This window comes from Podarcis pityusensis (genome assembly GCF_964106645.2).
Source record: "Podarcis pityusensis genome assembly, chromosome: Z".
NCBI lineage: Eukaryota > Metazoa > Chordata > Lepidosauria > Squamata > Lacertidae > Podarcis > Podarcis pityusensis.
Window position 1 is genome coordinate 28317527 of NC_138044.1, and position 14049 is coordinate 28331575.

Here is a 14049-nt window from a genome sequence, read left to right on the forward strand (position 1 = left end):
GGGGGAAGTCAAGACTGTTGAAAGTGGTTTAATGTTTCCTTAAGTGTATGGTGCAGATGTGGCTTCGGGTGTGGGTATCTGATCCCAAGCCTGAGACTCCATCCACATTTCCCTCTGCAGTCTTATCTCTCCAAGCCTGGAGCATTAAATCCTTGGGTTTGGTGTGTGACCCTCCCTGGGGTCGAGTTCCATTTTTATTGCAATTCTATTTACAGCCACTTAAGAAAGGAAGGAAGCAAGCAAGGAAGGAAGAATCCCCTGCCCCAAGTTCATTATCTGGAAAACATTGTTCTGATTGAGGAAATGAGAGGTAAGATACAAAAGGCCTGGACCAATGGATACAGAGGTTGCACTTGTTTGCACTAATCTGTATCTGGTAGCCTAAGCAACAGTTCAGTCTTAGAAAATAGCTGCCTTCCTTGTGAGTTTATAAAGAAAACATACCCACTTTTGCACACATGACATTCTAGGCTGACCACAAGCAGAGGAGTAGGAGTCCCAAACAGACAGCCTGTGTTCGCTTTGAAAACAAGGCTGACTCAAGCTCTTTTGCTACCTAGCTGAGGGCGGGGAATTAAATTTGCATGTGTGCGTGTTCATATTCTTCATGACTTTTCTGATTGCACTCCCTCTTTTCACTGATCCATCAAAGGAAAACCAATAGTATTAAGGGGGAGGGGGTCACGTTGCAGGAATGTGTCTGAGAGAGAGAAAGTGAGGGATGGACAAAAATGTATTTCAGTTCTCTTTGTTACTGTTTTTTTCCCATTCTTAAATTCTGTTATCCATATTTCTGCAGCAATTTCCCCTTATATAATGTGTTTTGTATGTTATTTGTGTGCATTTTTAATGCACACTTTACCCTACTATAGGCACATTACTTGGCTGGACAGCAGCATTGCAAAATTTGGAGAAGTATAAATTTTGAAGGATTGCTGTGTTTCAGTTTGCATATTTGCTTTGCAAAGTGCAAATTCTGTAGGCTCGCTTCTAAATGTGAACTGAATCAAAATAATTATCCCATCCTTACATGCAATGTTTTCTTTTCCTCTCTGAAAGAACTGCAGTCTTCTGCTGCATACAAGTGAATGAAAAAAGTGCCAATTCAATGGATGGAATCATAGAATTGTAGAGTTGGAAGGAATCCAAGGGTCATCTAGTCCAGGAATCTCAGCTAAAGCATCCATGACAAATGGCCATACAACCTCTGCTTAAAAACCTCCGAGAAAGGAGAGTCCACAACAGCTCTTACTATCAGACAGTTTTTCTGTATGTTTAGTCGGAATCTCATTTCTTGTACAGTGGTACCTCAGGTCACAGACGCTTCAGGTTACAGACACTTCAGGTGACAGACTCCGCTAACCCAAAAATAGTACCTCAGGTTAAGAACTTTGCTTCAGGATGAGAACAGAAATTGTGTGCCGGTGGCGCAGCGGCAGCAGGAAGCCCCATTAGCTAAAGTGGTGCTTCAGGTTAAGAACATGCCTCCGGAATGGATTAAGTTCTTAACCCGAGGTACCACTGTAACTTGAAGCCATTGGTTCGAATCCTACCCTCCAGATCAGGAGAAAACACGCTTCTTAGATTTGAAAGCCCTTAAGATATTTGAAGATGGCCATCATATCTCCTCTCAGTCTCTTCTTTTCCAGGCTAAACATACCCAGCTCCTTCAACCGCTCCTCATAAGGCTTGGTTTCCAGACCCGTGATCATCTTGGTTGCTCTCCTCTGCACACATTCCAGCTTGTCAACATCCTTCTTAAATTGTGGTGCCCAGAATTGGACACAGTATTCCAGGTGTGGTCTGACCAGGGCAGAATAGAGTGGTACTATTACTTCCCTTGATCTGGACACTATACTTCTGTTGATGCAGCATAGATTAGCATTAGCTTTCTTTGCTGCAGCATTGCATTGTTGATTCATGTTAAGCTTGTGGTCCACCAAGACCCCTCGATCCTCTTCACATGTACTGCTAGTAAGCCAGGTGTCCCCCATCTTATATTTGTGTATCTGGTTCTTCCTGCCTAAGTGCAGAACCTTACATTTGTCCCTATTGAAATTCATTTTGTTAGTTAAGGCCTGGTTCTCCAATCTGTTAAGGTCATTTTGAATTCTGATTCTGTCTTCTACAGCATTAGTTACCCCTCTCAGTGCTGCAATCAGGAAAACTCCTATGGGGTGAGAAGGCACAAATCCCCTTCCCCAGTCTATTTGTATTTACAGTGTTACCTCAAGTCACAGACGCTTCAGGTTACAGACACTTCAGGTTACAGACTCCGCTAACCCAGAAATAGTACTTCAGTTTAAGAACTTTGCTTCAGGATGAGAACAGAAATTGTGCGGCGCCAGTGCAGTGGCAGCAGGAGGCCCCATTAGCTAAAGTGGTACCTCAGGTTAAGAACAGTTTCAGGTTAAGAACGGGCCTCTGAAACGAATTAAGTTCTTAACCTGAGGTACCACTGTATTCCCAAGATTTCAGAAAGGGAATCTGTTTCCACGGAGGCTTTTCCCAATTTGCCCAGGACCTTTTGAAATCAGCTCAGCCCCTTGGGTTGGGCTGGTCTTGGTTTAACCGTTAGGATGGAAAGACCTATTACTGAAGGAACCCCACCCCACCAAAAATAGGAAATGCAGAATGGGAAATGAATTACACTGAAGTCTGTCATTTTGATTCCATTAGGGCTTAGGCCCTTGGTACCAGTAAAGTAATTTTGTTGAATGTCGTCTGAAACAGGATGGGCAGAAAGTAGATGTGCATCTGCTGGTAGACCTTTGGGTGGGTTTCTGATCCCCAATTGTCTAACAACAGGAAACACTGGATAGCTCAGGTGGTAGAGCATGAGACTCTTAATCTCAGGGTCCTGGGTTCGAGCCTCATGTTGGGTGAAAGATTCCTGCACTGGAGGTGGTTGGACTAGATGACCCTCACGGTCCCTTCTAATTCCACAGTTCTGTGATTCTGTGGTGTCCATACACACCCAAAATAGGTTTCTGAAAAATAATACTCTTGGGGAAGCCAGCAGCCAGCAAATGTGGGCACTGTCTCACCAGCCTCAGCCTGCTCTCAGTCAGACCCCACTGGCCTGTCTTCTTTCTAAAAACCAGTACAGTGGTACCTCGGGTTACATACACTTCAGATTACATACGCTTCAGGTTACAGACTCCGCTAACCCAGAAATAGTACTTCGGGTTATGAACTTTGCTTCAGGATGAAAACAGAAATCGTGCGGCAGCGGCGCAGCAGCAGTGGGAGGCCCCATTAGCTAAAGTGGTGCTTCAGGTTAAGAACAGTTTCAGGTTAAGAACGGACCTCTGGAACAAATTAAGTTCTTAACCCGAGGTACCACTGTACAGGGATGGCTTTGCATTGGCTCTGATGCCACCTGCTGTTGGGTTTCCCTGCCTTCCATCCTGCCAGTTGCATTGGTCACCAGCTGCCACTGCCAGGAGTGGGCTGACAGAACTTGCATGTTTCGTTCTGGTGCTGATCAGTTCCTAGGCTGGGAACATGCTCAGAGGTTCCTTGTTGCTTATTTCTTAGCAGCTGCGCTTCCTAAGTTGCACCTGGCTGTGGTTTGCGGACCTCAGGTTTCCAGTAAAAGGAGAGAGAAAGAATTGGGGGTGGGGAGGGGAGGGTATCCTACCCACCGTGGCGCTAAAACCACCCCATCTCGTCTAGTATCGTGTCCTTTTGCCTCGATCTGCTTTTCGCTTTTTAAAAACAGGAATTTAGCTACAGGCAATTGCTACGGTGTATGCTGCCATCTTGTGGCTACCAGGAGAAAAGCAGAAGAAGAATTTAGTGGGTGAGGTTATTTTTTAAAAAGGATCATGTTCACACTCCAAAATAGGCACCCAACTTCTGGACAAAGAAACCCCGATTTCTTTACCGCCCTTTTATTGCCTGAACCAGCACAGATTGCTGGTTAGTATGCATCTTGCACTCTACAATTACTAATTGTGGAGAGAAACAAAAATAGGCAACGATGCTCTGTCCTCACAACTAGCGATGGAGAAGGAATTTCTCAGGATTCCCATTTTAGTGCAAACTTCTCATTTGCACTTCCCAAATATGTGTACAGAAATCAATGCAGCTATCCTTGCAAATCTCTGCTGTGTGCATTTTGCAATGCAGTTCGCTCGTTCTCTCTTTTAAAAAAGGACCAAAGGACCCACAATTAGGAAAACTGGGCAGAAAATGCACATATGGGATTAGCGAAAATAACTTTGAAATGCATTATATTTGGGAATGTTCCTTGCATTGTGTGTGTGTGTGCATGCGTGTGTGTGTGTGTGTGTGTGTTGTTGATGTACTGCATTGACTTTTTCTTGTATGTGCCATATAGGCAGCAGCAGAGTGGGTGGCAAAATCCAAGTCCCCACCCCCACCCCCCAAGCAAGGAATTTGCCTCCTCACGTGCTCCCATCCCATTTCTGAATTCCTGTTATTAACATATACTGTTGTTTTCCTTGGAAATATCCTTTGCCCCTTCTGTGCCACCCCTCTGTCTTTTCCCCCTGGTGTCATCAGTGCTGTACTATATTGATTGCTGATTCTAAAGCTAGCTGTCCACGTTCTTCTGCCTCTCTGGCACATGCCCACACTTCCACTCCTGCCAAATCAGTTTGATCTTAGCTTCTGGGATTTGTGGTGCCAGCTGAGCAGAACCCAAGCCTGGAGCTGTTCCTCTCCCCTCCCACCTTCATCTTAACTTTCCAGCCCTCCAGGGAGAGCATTGTTGCGTTCAGGTCTTCCTTTGGGGCTTGCCATAGATATCTGGCTGACCACAGGTTGCTGGGCTGGATGGGTCATTGGCTTAATGCACTCCACCTCCCAAAGAAACCACATTTAAAAATGCCTAGCATAAAACCCCCTGGATCTATTTACCTGTGATTTGGCAGGTTACTTGCCTAGAAGAACCTCTATGATGTATGTCATTTTCTTTCTACTTCTTAAAATTGTTATAGTGGATTAATACCATCCATCTTCCAGTTATCTATCTGCCTGGTTCAGATAGATCAGAGCTTCCCAAACTTGGGTCCCCAGCTGTATATTAATAATAATAATAATAATAATAATAATAATAATAATAATAGTTTCATGCTCTACCAACAGAACTATACATGCTGCTTTTGTCCACATTGCTGAAAATTTTTCGGTCTAGTAGAACCAGTTTGATTTGCAAGACTCAGATTGGTTAATTTTTTGTTGCATATATTTCAACAATTCCAAAGTTTGGGTGTCAGTAGCACAGTGTTGTAAGGACACGGGTGGCGCTGTGGTCTAAACCACAGAGCCTAGGGTTTGCCGATCAGAAGGTTGGTGGTTCAAATCCCCACAACGGGGTGAGCTCCCGTTGCTTGGTCCCTGCTCCTGCCAACCTAGTAGTTCGAAAGCACGTCAAAGTGCAAGTAGATAAATAGGTACTGCTGCGGCGGGAAGGTAAACAGTGTTTCCGTGCACTGCTCTGGTTTGCCAGAAGCAGCTTAGTCATGCTGGCCACACGACCCGGAAGCTGTATGCTGGCTCCCTCGGCCAATAAAGCGAGATGAGCGCCGCAACCCCAGAGTCGGCCACGACTGGACCTAATGGTCAGGGGTCCCTTTATCTTTACCTAGCGCAGTGTTGTAAAGGTGTGATGATCTGTCATGGAACAATCCCATCAGTGAAGAAAACAGTGAGTACTCAGACCTCAGTGCTTGCTGCAAAGGGGTCCCCATAACAGTTCACGCTTCAGGGCCCCCAAAATGTAGGTTCCCCCACTGCATATGATGTAGGCATGTCCTGCCATGTCTTCTTTCTGGTCAGAAATTATTGTTTGCATTAAAACTTTGTTTTGGATAAATCCTTGATATTTGTGGGTGTTCACAAATGCTTAAATCACATTCCTGTGGTGTGTGGGCTAACAGATGGCCAACAAAATGGTAATAGATGAGCCCAATGATGGCAAAAAGATGTACATTGCAAGGCTAGAGGGACAAATACCCGCTGTTCAGTGTTCTGAGGACATCACTGCCCAAAAGATGATGCAAAAATCTGCATGGGAGTTGTGACATCCTTTATATATGTTTCTGTTTATAAGGTGACAATTACCACCCATGCAGTCTTAAAATAAATCTCTTTCAGACTCATCGAGAATGAAGCTTTGCCTGTTTTGTCTCCAATACGCTTCCAGAAAAGAAAAGAAGGATGTTAACCCAAAAATATTTTCCACATTTTAATTCCCCCTCCCCAAGTTTCATATAATAATTTATAAATGTAACCAAACATGTCACCATCCTCTAGTTCATGTAGCATTGCTTCTGTTTTAGGTTGATTTCTCAGTCCATATTTTCTTAGGAGAATTTGCAGTGCATACCTTGTTTGAAAATATCCAGATCTTAGAGGAAAGCGGGAGTGCATTTGTGTGTGTGTGTTCTGGTGATGTAAGCACTTTTAACTGTGCAATGGAACTTCCCCTCCCTTTCCTCTCCCCAGTTGCCCCCTAAATCTGCTCTGGGAGATTGGGGAGAAAACCCACAATAGATATAAGGGGCTTATGGGGAGGGTGCAGGAAGCAGAGGGAGGGAAGTTCTGTCCATTACTTCTTAAGAAAGCTATGTTGTATTATAGGAAATAACATGTTGGATAGGAAAGAGCCTAGTTCTAGCTAACTAGGATGAAGATGCAAAGAGCCATGCTTGGTCTTTCATCTCTGCAGAAGAGAGGCAAAGGAAAAAGTCTTGGGGGGGGGGGGGCAGGAGCAAAGAAGAAGAGGAAATAGGAAGTAAGATTGGCAACCCTGAGACTATCAGTCTAGCACCTGAGGAAATGTTAGCACAGGATAGGTCAGAAAGACAGGGGCGTTCCGAGGTGGGGATGGGGGGATGACAAAATGGCGACCCCCTGATCGGCGGCACCCCCCGGGGCACACACCATGCCCCCTGAGACGCACACCACTCCGGGAACCAGAGCAGGTTGCTTCACCTCTGCAGAAAGATAGTCTAGGAAGTGTTGGTTGTGAAAGAAATATTAGGCATAAAAAGAGAATTCCCTGGATGATTAAGACCCAGGTTTGGAGCAAGTTCTCTTTGGTGAGAGAACCACAGCAGAGATTTAAATTCACAAAATATATGGCAAACTATAAAATGAAAATAAAGGCGGGTAGACCTATAAAATATCCTCTTCTAAGTTGCTTCCAAGGTTCTCCTCTTTCCCTAGCATAGAAAAAAACCTCACACATTTGGTTAGTTAAAAATGATTTACTTACAAACTCTTCAAAAGTCAGACTCATGTGTTTCCATACAGCAGTCAAAAAACACGGGGAGCAGAACTTAGGTTAGTTCCAAAGTGGTGTAAATTCCCAAATCATAGGACCATAAAGATAGCTTTGTAGGAAAAGCCATGTGGTCTGAGCTTGGAGCAACCACCTCAGACCTCTTTATAGAGGTTCACATGGTAGAATGAGGCAACAATAGCCTGGACTTCCTCCCAAGATGAGGGGAAGTGACCTAGCTAAGCCTGGCAGCACAGCTTACTCTATGACATTAATGCCCTCATGCATTAAGTAAACTTAAGCATGTTGGTTATATGAGGCTGGTTATCCCACAGGAAACAGTGTTACATCTTCCAATTTACTTCCTTCCCTTGCAAACCCATCAGTCTTCAATACAAGCTGAGTTTCATCCTAATACTTCTGAAAGCCTAAGCAAACCTCTCTTGTTCGTGCAAATTTTCATACAAATTACCTGCAAAACAGTAGATGAGATTAAGTGAACCTTTTTTTAAGAAAAAAGCACTGCTTAAAACAAAAAATGAAGAGGGATTGGAAGCAGCAGCAGCAGCTGGGGTGGGGGGAGTCAAGACAGTGAAATTTCTCCCAATATGCTTAGGAGTTGTTTAAAACCAAAATATTAAAAGCTCAGCTGAAATGTATACTGCTGATCAAAGGCCAATGGTGGGGAACATTTTTGGCCTGGTGGGCCAGATCTTTATGGTGGGCCTGGTGGGCCAGATCTCCTGGAGAGCCAACACTGACAGATGGATGGAACCACCCACTTATCAATAATCTGTAGTAACCAGTCTGTAGGGCTAGTCTGCACTTTTACATAGTTTACATGACATCAATGCAACTGGAATAAGTTTAATATAAAATAAATCCCACATGAACTATCTGTGACCCTGTTACAAGCTCCTATCTCAGATACGACTGTGAAAGAACAGCTAACATCCTGACCCTAATAGTTGCAGAAAAGATCAGAGCAGTTATCTTTGTGTTTTCCAGAGATAGTTTTCAGCCTCTTGAGCAGGAAGCAGATGTCTCTCACACATAATGAACATCTCTTTAAAGGTAAAATTATGATTCATGGACTGTGAAAATTATGATTCATGGACTGTAAAAATAAATCCGTGGTCTTCCCAAAATTAAAGCCCTCTTCACTTTAAACATATCTCACAAGAGTACACTAGAAGCAGCAAACAGCAGTTCAAAGGACTTGGTGTCATGTTATCCAACTCACTGAGGAGTTCCCCTCCCCTCCCCTCCCCTCTCTATAAAAGTTAGCGTCAAAGTATTTCATAACACCGGGTTTTCAATAGTTAGGTAGCTCACAGCTCCAACAGGACCACAATCTCAAAGGTCAACCCTACACTTTTCTGAACCAAGGACCAAAGGAATGGGTGAGAGACACTGTTGCCTTGCTGCCTTTGTGGGAAAACTCCAGTTATCCTTCTGAAAGATCCATCTGCAAGATTCATAATCTTAGAAGGTTCAACAAGCATTAAAATGTCATCCAGAGCACTATACAAATGCAGTATCTATACTTCTGTGTTGCTTTGGGGGTTTATTTTTTTCTATCTGGTATTGCAGATGGCCTGCAGCTGCGTTCCACACAAAGCTCTCATGCAACCGTGATCTTTTCATCATATCCATCCATACTTGGGTGTGTGCTCTCTGACCACACTTCTATGGCTTCCTAAAACATTGGTTTCATCTACTGATTGCTTCATGTACTTCCTAACCACTCAATGGAGCTATGATGAAAGAGTGTTTTTGCAATATTTTCTCTGTTGCTATAAGCTTATGAAAGTGAAAAGGCCGGATTGCTCAGCAAGTAGAAGAAGTAGAAGAAGGCATCTCTGAGCACCTTAATGACTGCAATCATGATGGTTACCTCAAGGATCAGTCTTCCTCTGATTAGCCCTTGCTGGAGACAGGGGTGTGAGAATCAGCCAGTTTCAGTTTCTTTCACGTCAGCTTGGTATTTTTTTTATTTTTATTTTTTTAAATCCTCATGAATTTCCCACCTGATATACACATTTTTGTGTGCAATCTTGCCTGTTATGCACATTTTTGCAAATGAATTTCCCCAATGCAATGCAGTTTTATAGGTTGCATCACTGATATATGCATTTTTATGCACACGTTGTCCTGGTATATTTATTTTGGATGCATTGCTTGACTGGAGAACTGCATTGCAATATTCAGAGAAGTGTAAATTTCAAAGGATGGCTGTGTTTCGGTTCACATATTGTTTTGAAAAATGAGAAACAGGTAGGTTGGTCTTTAAGTGCAATCTGAATCAAACTGCTCCTCTATCTCTAGTTGGAGAACCTGAAAGGGAGAGAACTCATGCTCATGTCCTTATCGTTGGCTTCCCATTGGGGAATTTGGCGGGCCACTATGAGAACAAGTTGCAGGACGAGGTAGATCTTTGGCCCGATTCAGCAGGGCAAGTTCTACTTATGTTATTTTCATTTAGATAGACAATTAGTTAAGTCACAATCCAGAGGCATATATTGGTTAAATCCAAAGTGTGAAAGAATTGTTAAAAGTTTGCAAAACGTGTCTTCAATGACTGAGTTTCACAAGGAACACTTGCAGCACAATCTGATGCTGTGTCCAAGGGGACTTACTCCCAGGTAAGGGTGCTTAGGACTGTAACCTTAGACAATGAGCAATAGTTGAGCCCCTAACTCTAATAAATAAATGAAACAGCTGTAAAGTTGATCAGGGCAAGGCAGTTCCCTGCAGGTTAAAAAATGACAGTGCACCAGCCTTATACATAGGATAACAACTAATAAGCCAAAGTGTTGGTGCTTGTTGAAAACTATCCACTTTGCAAAAACAGAACTAATTATTTAAGCTGCCAACCTAAGGGAGGAACAGAAACCAAAAGTGGTAGAATTACATTATCCAAAACTCTGCAAGGCAGAAGTGGGAGCAGAGAAATGCTACTGAGTTCTTCCATCCCATATTCATTTTTAAAAAAAATAATATTTATTGAGAATTTTAAGATTACAAAGAAACAAAGAAAAAACAAGAAGGAAAAAACAAGTAACAGTTAAACAATACGAATCAACAACAAAAAACAAGGTCAAAAAGGGAAAAAAACAAAACACATAATACATCAAAATCAAAAAGCAAAAATAAACAAAAAATTTAAAAACAAATCCAATATTCCCAAATCATTAACTGTCATTACCTTGTTTCATCGACCTCCTCACACCTCCCTTTTTTGTATTCTAGTTGTTAATTATCTCAGCAAATCCTTTCCATCTTTCATAATATTCTGTCATTAAATTACCTTAATCTATTTTAACCTTATCTTACCATAAAAGGCCCTAAAACTTAAATCTTATTTATACCAAATTCTCTTAACCATGACATATTCTTACATAATTCTTTTTAACATTTCTGCTAAAGCCAAATAATTTCATTCCAACATTTTTCTAATACTCTTTACTTTTACAAGATTTTCCTAAATAAATTGTTTAAAACTTTCTTCCAATCTTCATCCAACGTCTCTTTCTCCTGGTCTTGGGTTTTGTCCGTCCTTTCTATCCCATCCATCTAGTCCATCAACCTGGTAACCTTATATCCGAGGCCCTTGGATCTCTTCCATGTCCCATCCGCAGATCTTCTTCATATTTATACCTGTGCTTTACTTTGTCTTCTGCTCCTTTCACTCGGGGAGACTCCAGCTTGACAATGTTTTTGTCCCTTCTCAACAGATCAGCCCCTTTTCCAAAGTCAACACTGAACTCCATGTGGTATTTAAAAGCATGTTTCAAAGTCCCTCCAAAGTTAAGGGCCCGCACAACTCCGAACGCCTCCCGGCCCAAAGCCAGACTTGAAAGATCAAAACATCCCTGCATAGGGGGGTCTATCCAGCCCCCCATCTCCAAGCCAAACAGAACTCTGTCTCTCCAAATCTGGCTTTTTCCAGGTTCATTCGTCAAGTCCAACAACTCATGTTCCTGCTGGGCCACAGTTCCCTCCGTCTCTGCCTCACTAGGTCCAGCAACAACCTCCTCCCTCATCTGATCTGTCAAAGCACACTCCTGAATTAATTCCTGAGTGGGTTCTATATAGGTACCCACTGCCTGTCCAAACTTTCCGATCCCAACAGTCATCAAATCCATCGCCAACCTGGAAGTCCTTCCATCCCATATTCATTTCCCCTCCCAATACTACTGCATTTTAAACACTATTCCCATTCCAAAAAGGAAGAGGGAGACCAGCTCCTCTGTGCTGTGTCTGCACTTCCCTTGCTGTAATGTAGGAGGAAGGGCCATAGCTAGGTTCTAGAGCATCTGCTTTGCATGCAGAAGGTCCCAGGTTCAATCCCAAGCATCTTCAGGTAGGGCTGAGAAAAGACTTCTACCTGAAATCCTAAAGAGCTGCTGCCGCTCAGTGTGGACAATACTGAACCAGGTGGATGAATGGTGCTTCTAGGCAGCCACCTATGTTTCTAATAGATTCTGATATTTGCATTTAGCGGGGGAAACTTGATGGGAACCGAGGAGGAAGAGCTCATGTATATGAAAGATTCCGTTCTGCATATAAACTGTCAAACCACCACCCAGTCAACTGTGCACATGTAGTCCCCATGAGACATTGCCAAAAAAGCCTGAAAATGAATGCCACAAAGGTTTAACAGATGGCAAAGTACAAAGCTAGATGACTCATCCTATGCTATTCATTCAGTTAAGAATACTTAAGAAGAAGAAAAACTGGCATCATCTATGGGAACTCTACCAGACGTAGGAAGCTGCCACCTACTGAATTAGACCATTGGTCTATCTACCTCAATTGTCTACCCTAGGGTAGGGAAGCCTCAGGCCCAGGGGCCAAATGCAATCCTCCAAGTTTCTCAATCTGGCCCTTAGGACTTTCCCCACATTGCACCCCTACCCAGCCACACCTCCTATCCCCAGGCTGTCCCTGTCACCAGCCTTACTTCACAATTCTTTGAGTATTTTTGACAGGCTGGAATGTGCCTTTGAATTCCGATAAAGATTTTTGCTTGCCTGAATGGCGGAAAAGAAGAGAGGAGTGTGTGTGTATTGAAACACATTCCCTCCAACACTTTGAAGCCAAAATCTGGGACACAATCTTCCTGGATGCCATCTTCCCATTTTTAATTTTTTTTATTGAGAGCACAACAGTCATTTTGGTTGCCATGATCTTGTGCAATTTTATGCTGCAGTTCCCCACGACCCAAATGCAAAATCACACTGTGAAATCACACAAGACCAAGACATGTGGTCTTGTGATAAAAAATGGGATGTCCTCCCCCCCCCCCAGGTATGAAAACAAGTTAATATCCTCTTGAGACAAGGTGCTTGAGAGGGTGGCAGTGGTCTCGCTTCAGGCATCCTTGGCAGAGACTGAATACTTGGATTTATTTCAGCCTCACTTCAGACCCAGTCATGATGCTGAAACTACCTTGGTTGTCCTGGTTGATTACATTTGATGAGAGAGAGATGGGGGGGGCAGTATGACCCTCCTGTTTTTCTTGACATTCTGGCAACTTTTGATACCATTGACCATTGCATGTTTCTGGAGCTACTGAAGGAGGTTGGGTTGGGGGCAGATTGTGGGTGGAGTCAGTACTCCCTCCCTGTGCAACAGCAAGAGAGGGAGCAACAAAACATGTTTGGATCTGGATGGGGAAGTGGCAGAACTTTCAAATATCTCCCTGGCTGCGCAGAGTGAGTGAGCTAATAGGTGACAGCTGGGAAAAGGGTGAGTGCCCAGGTGGTCACCTTTGTATATCAAGGTCCCTTTCTCTACCCTCCTTAAATATACTTGGAGTCGAGTGTGGATTTCATGCTCTTTATTCAGCTCGTAGTAGTGAGGAATCAAAGTTCCCCCAAACTGTCTGCTTTTTACACAATGGGCCCCACGTGATTGGCTAGTTCTGGGATTCTCCTGTACGCCAATCAGGTTGTGGATTCACTTCCACCTGGAGCTGGATTGGGTGGCTCCTGCGGACCAATCAGACTGCTGCATTCTGGATCCTATTGTTCCAGGACCAATCAGACTGCTGCATTCTGAATGCTATTGTTCTAGGACCAATCAGACTGCTGCATTTTGGATCTTATTCAACTCAGTACATAACACCTCCCCTTCCATTCCTCCTCCCATGTGGGATTCTTTCTTCCTCAACACAGTCATACAAAGTTTTGTGGGCACTAAGCTTAGACCTCTTTGGACTATTTTGGATTCCACTTCCCTCTACCCACTAAGGTTTTACTTCCCAATATATATTTTTGGTACTTCTGCACATCTCTGTGATACGTCAAGTCTACTCATGCCTTCCTCTTGCATGTTGCTATTTTGACTACAGTAGTGGCAGTTAAATAATTTAATCAGAATTAGGATATACATTGATTCCTACTGAAATTATTTGCCCATGCTAATAGTAGCACATTGAACATGGCTTGGAAACAAATGGCCTGGCAGCAAGCAAGTGCAGATCTCTGAGCATAGGTAACATGCTTACACTGATAGGATCTTATTCCTGCCAACAACCTTGCTGCAGCATTCTGCACTAACTACAGTTTCTGGAGCAAGCCCCACACAGAGTACATTACAGTAATCCAGCCTAGATATCATCAATATCATGGTGTGTGCATGCACAAATGAGACTGTGCAATAGAAGAGAATACAAGGCATGGAAATGAGGGGTGATCTGTGTGTAAGGGAAAAGTAGCTGAGAAAAGTAAGGAGGGGATGGAGGATGAAAATGTGTGAAGGTGAAAATGTGGTTTCAACAGGGATTG

General features: G+C 43.3%; 1 long non-coding RNA gene across 1 annotated transcript; it reads left to right on the forward strand.

The window, feature by feature from the left end:
* Positions 1 to 195: 195 nt before the first annotated feature.
* On the forward strand, positions 196 to 6187 carry LOC308468890. The gene is made up of 2 exons (XR_013981937.1): positions 196 to 310; positions 6127 to 6187. It is a non-coding gene; the product is annotated as an uncharacterized lncRNA (long non-coding RNA).
* The last annotated feature ends 7862 nt before the right edge of the window (positions 6188 to 14049 follow it).